General features: G+C 39.4%; 1 long non-coding RNA gene across 3 annotated transcripts in view; it reads left to right on the top strand.

Annotated features, from left to right (window-relative positions):
- LOC115381839 (uncharacterized) overlaps positions 1 to 6,857 on the top strand; it is a 22,491-nt gene extending 15,634 nt beyond the window's left edge. For all 3 annotated transcript variants that reach the window (XR_003930469.1, XR_003930467.1, XR_003930468.1), the window contains 2 exons: positions 5,151 to 5,236; positions 6,846 to 6,857. This is a non-coding gene — a long non-coding RNA (uncharacterized LOC115381839). The remainder of the gene's footprint in view (positions 1 to 5,150; positions 5,237 to 6,845) is intronic.
- Positions 6,858 to 7,415: the final 558 nt, after the last annotated feature.

Genomic DNA, 7,415 nt, shown 5'->3' on the forward strand with positions numbered 1-7,415 from the left:
TAAACTAGCTAGCTTAGCAAACAGGGGTTGTTTGCGCATATGATCAGGATGATTACCGTAATTCCCGCAAAAAAGGTGCATCGAATTATAAGGCGCTCTGTTGGATTTTGAGAAAATGACAGGCTTTTACGTGCGCCTTATAGTGCGTAAAATACGGTAGTTGGAAATTGCGATTATTTGTGATTAATCATGATTAATTAAATTGTAAGCTGTGATTAATCTGATTAAAAATTTTAATCATTTGACAGCCCTAATACATATATATTGAGAGAGAGAGAGAGAGAGAGAGGGAGAATTTATCATAGTTAAAAGTGTAAGTATTCAAAAAAATCTGTCTTCATACTCACATTTTCAAATTAAAACCAAGGTTACACTCCAGCAATTCAAGGGGAAAACCCATGTTTTTAATTGGGGTGGTGGGCTCAAATACTAACCGAAAACTCCAAAACAATGTCCACATCTACTGATCGAGACTCTGATTCAGAAATGTACAGTAACGCAACTTAAAAAAGAAAGGAGAGCATACTCTAAAGAAAGCAATGAAAGAATGGTGTTAATTAAACTGATAAACAGGGTTAATTAGTGAGAACCTGTGACGCTGGAAGGGTTTTTTTGTGTGTTTTTTTTAAGTTCCAGGATTGGAGTGTCTTGTTGGGGGATCTGCTGGTATTGCTTTCCAGCAACATTTGGCTGCCCTTGGAAGGAAATGATAGTGCAAATTAATATTTTTCGTGTGTGGCCACTTCTATATTGTGATGGATGGTTTTCTCGTTTAATCGTAGCGGATGACTTTGCTCCTTTACAGAGGACAGCTCGTCATTAGATGTATTTTGAGTGATGGAATTATAATTGCACAGTATTTGAAAATATGAAAACACAAAAGTCTTAATGTATGTACATTGAGGGCATATTGAAGACACATTGCAATGAAGTCTCTCTGACCTCTACAGAAGGTTGTCTAGGTCACGTCATCACTACAGTGGACATCCGTGTAAATAGAAATGTATCACCAAGCCTTCGTTCAGCAACGGTCACTGCACCTCTGCAGTTGTTCCATTTGTAAAGGAAAAAGATGTTTTCAAGGAGAAGGTGCATAGAGGGAGCATTAGGTCATCCATGTTGGCGATGCTGAGCCCAGTGCACAGTTACATGGTTATGAAAGTAAAAAGGAGGATAAAACATCTCCACGCCGACTCGTGTTCTTTTTCGAAGATTCCTGCAAGATCATCATCACAAATTTGCAGTGTCTAAGTCGGACCTCTGTGACCGCTGCCATGAATGTTTCCATAAGTGCATGAAACATGGTACAAAGTTGCTTGTTTTTGTTTAACTCCTGGGTTTCAATAGTACAAACAATCCCCCTTCAAACACAAACATAAATTCAGATTGATAGGCAATTTCTGATCATCACTGAGCCTGTCTTTGAAATGTCAAGAGAGGCTAAAGTGAGAACATGCAAACTTCACATATAATAAAGCTTCAATCTGGATTCAATCCAATGTTTTATGACATTTATTAAGTTCCATCAAGTGTCTGTGTTTTTTGATGCATTGGTTATCATGATTCTGACTTTTTGAGTGAACTGATATAAAATCATGGCAATGTCTCAAATACAAAAAAACCACACAGCTTACCTCTCACTTTGGAGCATCTCTGTTTATATCCACTGATGAAGAGAAACTGTGCTTCCAATGCTGTCGTCTTTAAATGCTTTGTGTTTCAGCAACAAGGAAAAATCAATTTAAAGAGCATCCTTTCTTTTCACTCTCAAGGACTGGAGTACACTGCTCTGACATCTCAATGGCTCAATTACTGTAGTGAATTAGTTGACCGGGAGAGGGAGGCAAGGTAGGAGGACGAAGTTGATGAACTCCTTTTTTTCCTCAAACCTCCTTTAGCAATTCACAGTCTGTCCATCCATCCAAATTCTATATCAGCTCTGGACCAGAAGTGCAGAGAAGCTAGAAGTTATCCGATCAATCCAGGCTAATTGAAAGAATACAGTAAGATAATCATATGCACATTCATGAAGATTACCATGCAAGTTGTTGAATTGTTGTAGGCAGTGCAGATCTAGGGATTCAAACATGTACCTACTTGCAGTGAGACGTCACTGCAAACCATTGCACCTCTGAATTCATAGTTCTTACTATTCAAATTCAAATGTTAATGTAATCTATATTAAATACACATGCATGCATATTTCAACTCATATACCCTGCATGCCTGGCACTCACCTAAACTCCACCCTTTGCATCTATGCTCCATTAGCAAGTCTTCAAATATGGTGTAATAAATAGCAGCAGTGACTGAGTAAATCCAGAAAAAGTAGTTGTTCAGTGTACCCTACTCCCAGTTCTCCTCTACAGAATGAAGCAAGTCCAATAAATTGCTTTCCAGAGGAATGAAATGTACAGCATGCCTCGCAACAACACACAACATTGCTCCCTTGTAGAATACAGTTGTGTGATTAATAACCCCACAACTTCTTGCTGGTTTCCTCATGCTTCCCAGATCAAATATGCATCTCTTGCTCTCTCGCTCTCATTCTCTCTATGCCTCTGGCATTTTGTTTGGAAAGCACATGAGTCGAGACCTATTAAAACAGACTTCAACAGTATGTCCATTAGTCTACTCCATGTATGCATCACGATAAATGTAATGGCGGGAAGATACGCACAAAGGATTTTTTCAGTTCTTAAAAAAATTACAACCTGCTGCTGGGGTAATCAGGAAGTAATGACCTAAAACCCATCATAGTTTTATGATCGCTTGTGATCCATCAATTGCAAAGCTTTATTATCATTGCTGAAGCTACATCAGGGATGCACGTGTCATGTAGTGTTTAACACTCCTCAACAGAAGAAAATGGTCCTAGTTCAAATTCTGTTGGGCTTTCTGTGCACGTGTGGGTTTCTCCAGGTACTGTAGTTTATTCCCACAATCCAAAAATAGACAGTGGAGGTGAGTTGTTGACAATCGGGCTTCAAGTGCTAAATTCCGGCCTTCACAATGCTGAACTGCATGATCATGCAAGTAGATTGCTCATTGAGTTTGCATGCATTCTATGGGTGACTGACTAAGAATAATGCTATCACATGAAAATGGGAGTAGTCAAATGATTGTTTGCATGCTCTAGACCCTGTGGGCTTGTCAAGGACCTAAGGGAAATAGTATTGCTTCACCATGAATTGATTAAATGAAAGGCTGAGTTCAAAGAAACACAAAAATGTGATGTTGGACAAGTTGGTGAAGAAATCATTAAACATGTAGGACCATTACAGTAAGGTGGAATTTGATTTGCTACCACAAAGCCAAACCATAGAAAAAGCCTGATTTTAAAGTCCACAATCAAAAGTTATGGAGAGCCAGAAGAGAAACTGCAGCCCACCAGAGTAACAACCGCATTTTATCTAGAAACTGAATTATTTTCACCTCCTTTTATAATGTGTCAAATGTTTCAAGTGTTAGAAAATGGCATTGCATAATCTGGAACACATTCCTGATATTCCACATTAATGACAATAGTGCTAAATTATTAGTTTTTTTATTAGTTATTTTGCACATCCGTCACATTCAATCCTTGTTGTGTCCCATAAGTACTGGGATGTCAAATTCAATTTAGTTCGAGGGCCACATACAGTGGAGCTTGATCCCCCATGGGTCAGAAAAGTAAATAAATAAATCAGAATTAATAAATTAAATAAAACTCCAACACTATGGTTTGTTTAAGTGGAAAAAAGCATTAGAGTACCCTTTAGAAGTTCACATGTAATGTACTGTCCTTGTATTTGACAAATGACAAACCTTAAATTTAAAAACTAAAAAAAAGTTCTGGCCTATGAGTCATATGTTTAACACCCCTACACTAACAGATTAACTTCCAGATCAACAAGTTCAGGCCCTAAAATTCCCATCACTGCAAATGGGAGTGTTTTTTCTCAGCCTACATCCTGTGATGGACTGCTGAACAAGACGGACCTTCACTGATATCCAGCTGATATCATTGGATAAATAGAAGATGGGTGGAGGGATGTAAAGTGAGTTTACATATATAGGTATACAAGTATATATATATACATATATATGTATGTATGTGTGTGTGTGTGTGTGTATATATATATATATATATATATATATTAGGAGTGTAACAGTATTTGTATTTGTCTCGTACCGTCACGGTACGGGGGTCACGGGTCGGTACACACAATCACACGACGAATACACGAGTGAGTAAATAAAAGAAGAAGAAGAAAAAAAAAGCGAGTCCTGATTACAACCTTAGGTAGCGGTAATGAGCCTAAAAGCTGCCAGCGACCACCATTACCACAGAAGAAGAAGAACAAACAGATCCAAACATGAACAAATGAAGAAGAAAGTACAAGTGGAATTAGAGATGCAGCGTGACCCTTACACCGAGGTATGTACCATACTGTGGCTTTTGTGTACCGTTACACTCCTAACATATATATATATATATATATATATATATATATATATATATATATATATATATATATATATATATATATATATATATATATATTAGCGCAATTGAGGCAAAAGACGAGGTGGGCAACTGCTTACACTTACACTCAACCAGGGCTTTTTTTTTTTTCCAAAGCGCACAGAGAACATCACACGCACAAAATGGCGGCTCGCGGGCCCCAGGTTACTCCCCTGCTCATGGTCAAGTAAATGATCAACACAAAATGAACTCAGAACAAAAATACAGAACGCAGCCATTTATAAAAGGGAACACCAAGAACACATATAACTCCACAGAACAGCCCTAATGGTCCCAAACGGGGAGCTCCTAGAATTGATCTTATTGACTATATAAAAAACTATATATATATATATATATATATATATATATATATATATACATAACAATCCAGCCATTCCAAACCAAATGAAATTTATTTAGCAACAGTCTGTCAGTGCATAAAAAAAAACAAAAACAAATCTTGACTGTTCCAACAGACCACAACAGAACCGATTCAGAATGATGCATCTATTTAAAATTAATCATCCATCCATCTTCTTTACCACAGGAGTGCCTGGAGTCGATTCCAGCTGACATCAGGCAAAAGTCAGGGTAAATCTTGGATGCCAGTCTATCACTGTGCAAACACAACCACACACAGACACCTAGCAGCTGACTTAGAACGGGTGGGGACCATGGGAATCCCACTGTTTAATTAAAACAAATCATCCTGAAGGCCCACAGGATGTGATTTCAGTCCAGTGCTCTGAGTATTAGCTTTATCCAACTGATGAGGTGTTGTTGTAATAGTAATCCCTGTGTTTGAGGAGTCAGGGTATTTAGGAATGCAGCCCAAAGTGAGTGGTAAAATCCATGCAAGGCCAAATACCAGCACAGGAACAATGACCAGGAAAGCTGAGTCCAAGAGGGTGTGACTATTGGGAACATGAGCTGGGATTGGACCATTGTGAGACAGGTTAGTTCTACTCTATGTTGTTGCAGTAGTAATAATGTAAGAACCTGGTAAAACCCCATGCATACATAGCTAGAACACGTAAACTCTACACAAAAAGGCTCTCTCAAACTGGTTGTAACATAGCTGGGACTTGAAGCTGCCAACCAAACCACGTGGCCCTAAAATGATTCAGCTTGATGTGTGTCATTAAAACAGAGCTTGAGGCCTGAGAAGCCGTCTGTCCAATGCTGCATCTATTAATGCCATACTTGAGTTTGTGTGTTTTTGTCCTTTTCCAGAATTTTATAGTCGATGAGGTTGTGCTGCAATTGTTTTTGCCTGGTCAAGGTCGCACATGTTTACTATACAAGCAAATCGTCTGACCCGTAAAAGTGTTAAAATACTCATCTCTGTCCAATTAATAGGTGTTTTGTTATTTCTACCTTTTTTATATATATATATAACAAAAGAAAGTTCCTGAATAGAGAAATTAGTCTGTCTTGAAGGGGACAACAGGTGTTTCCCTTCCTCTCCATCACGGAATTACACTCAACAATCAGGAAATAGAGGCTTGATTTTGTTGCACCACCACGCCAGCCTCCTCTCCTGGGGACTGTTTTTGCTCGGGGCTTTCCTGCTTGCAAATGACCAAAGCCTTTTTATACTGGCCATCCTGCCAAGCATGTGAGACTCCTCTGGTGAAACAGTATCTCGGCTCAGAATAATGCATTTGTGTTTCCACTTCTTGCCACAGAAACAATTCAGCCCACACAATACATTCACCAGAAGAAAAAGCTCATTCTTAGACTCATTGTAGCCACCAAAATTGTGCTGCTTTCTAGGGAATTAGGGAAAAAAGAAAATGTGGATCCCATACTGAGTTACCAGTTTATTAGCTGCACCTGCCATCTAATTAAATCCAGTGCAGCGATGAAGCTTTGTGAGGTGTGATATTCAGTTTCTTTCACACAAAGGTTCCAGAAAGGACTACATCAGATTCTGAAGTAATTTCTTTCTGTGGTAATGTCAGGTGGTGCAATCATCCTTTTGGTCCAGTCTTCAAAATGTCGATGAACACTGCCTGGAGTTATATAAAATGATGGACACACATGGCTCATGGGATATATTTCATGGATTATAGTGACAATTAATGGTGAAATCAGCATTTTTTTGTGAACTGGCTTTTGATTTTTAAATGTAATTTGTAAAAGGTTAATGGACTTAACTTATGTAGCACATATTCACCAGCTCAGCTGCATCGAAGCACCTTTCATTGACATTTGGACAAAACATGTTCCCATAAAACTACCCAACACAGTGCAACACTGGCAAAATCAAAATTGGTATTTTTGTCAACCGGTCAACTCTGATTGCGTCAAGATGGGTGGAGCCGTGCAGCAGGGGGCGGTGTCGATAGAGTCGGCTTTGTGCAGTGATGATTTTGTGTCAAAACACATTGCGCAAGGTACGCCCCAACTGGAACTATGTCTATTCTCTGGAGCGGATCCAGTCTGGTGATAGTCTGTCTGACAGGCGCAGTGCGCACACTTCCCCAAAACCTCACAGACAGGTTTCCAGAGTGTCAGTCACATTAAAGACCCACTCCAGTGAAAATCATCTTTTTCATGTTGTTCACATGTTTATGTAGCAGTTTTCTTCGGCTACTGGACATGTGTTGAGAAAACTATCCTCAAAATTGCATTTCTGCAGTTTTGAGTATTTCTGCATTCAAATTGCTGTGAACAATAATCCGACCAGAAAATGCAGAATCAAAAAGACTGGTCTTGTTCCTGAACTCACTGGCCGGGCCACGAGCTCACGTACCACCCGCTCCACCCTGCCCATTCTGACAGAGGCTTCAACCACTAACACGGTGGAGCGCGTAGTGTCCTGACTCTGTTCGGAGATTCACAACCTGGAGGGTCCGTGGAGAGAAACCCCCCACTGGAGGGTGTGCAGCCTGGTCAGCCC

Source organism: Salarias fasciatus, chromosome 23 (genome assembly GCF_902148845.1).
Source record: "Salarias fasciatus chromosome 23, fSalaFa1.1, whole genome shotgun sequence".
NCBI classification, from domain to species: domain Eukaryota; kingdom Metazoa; phylum Chordata; class Actinopteri; order Blenniiformes; family Blenniidae; genus Salarias; species Salarias fasciatus.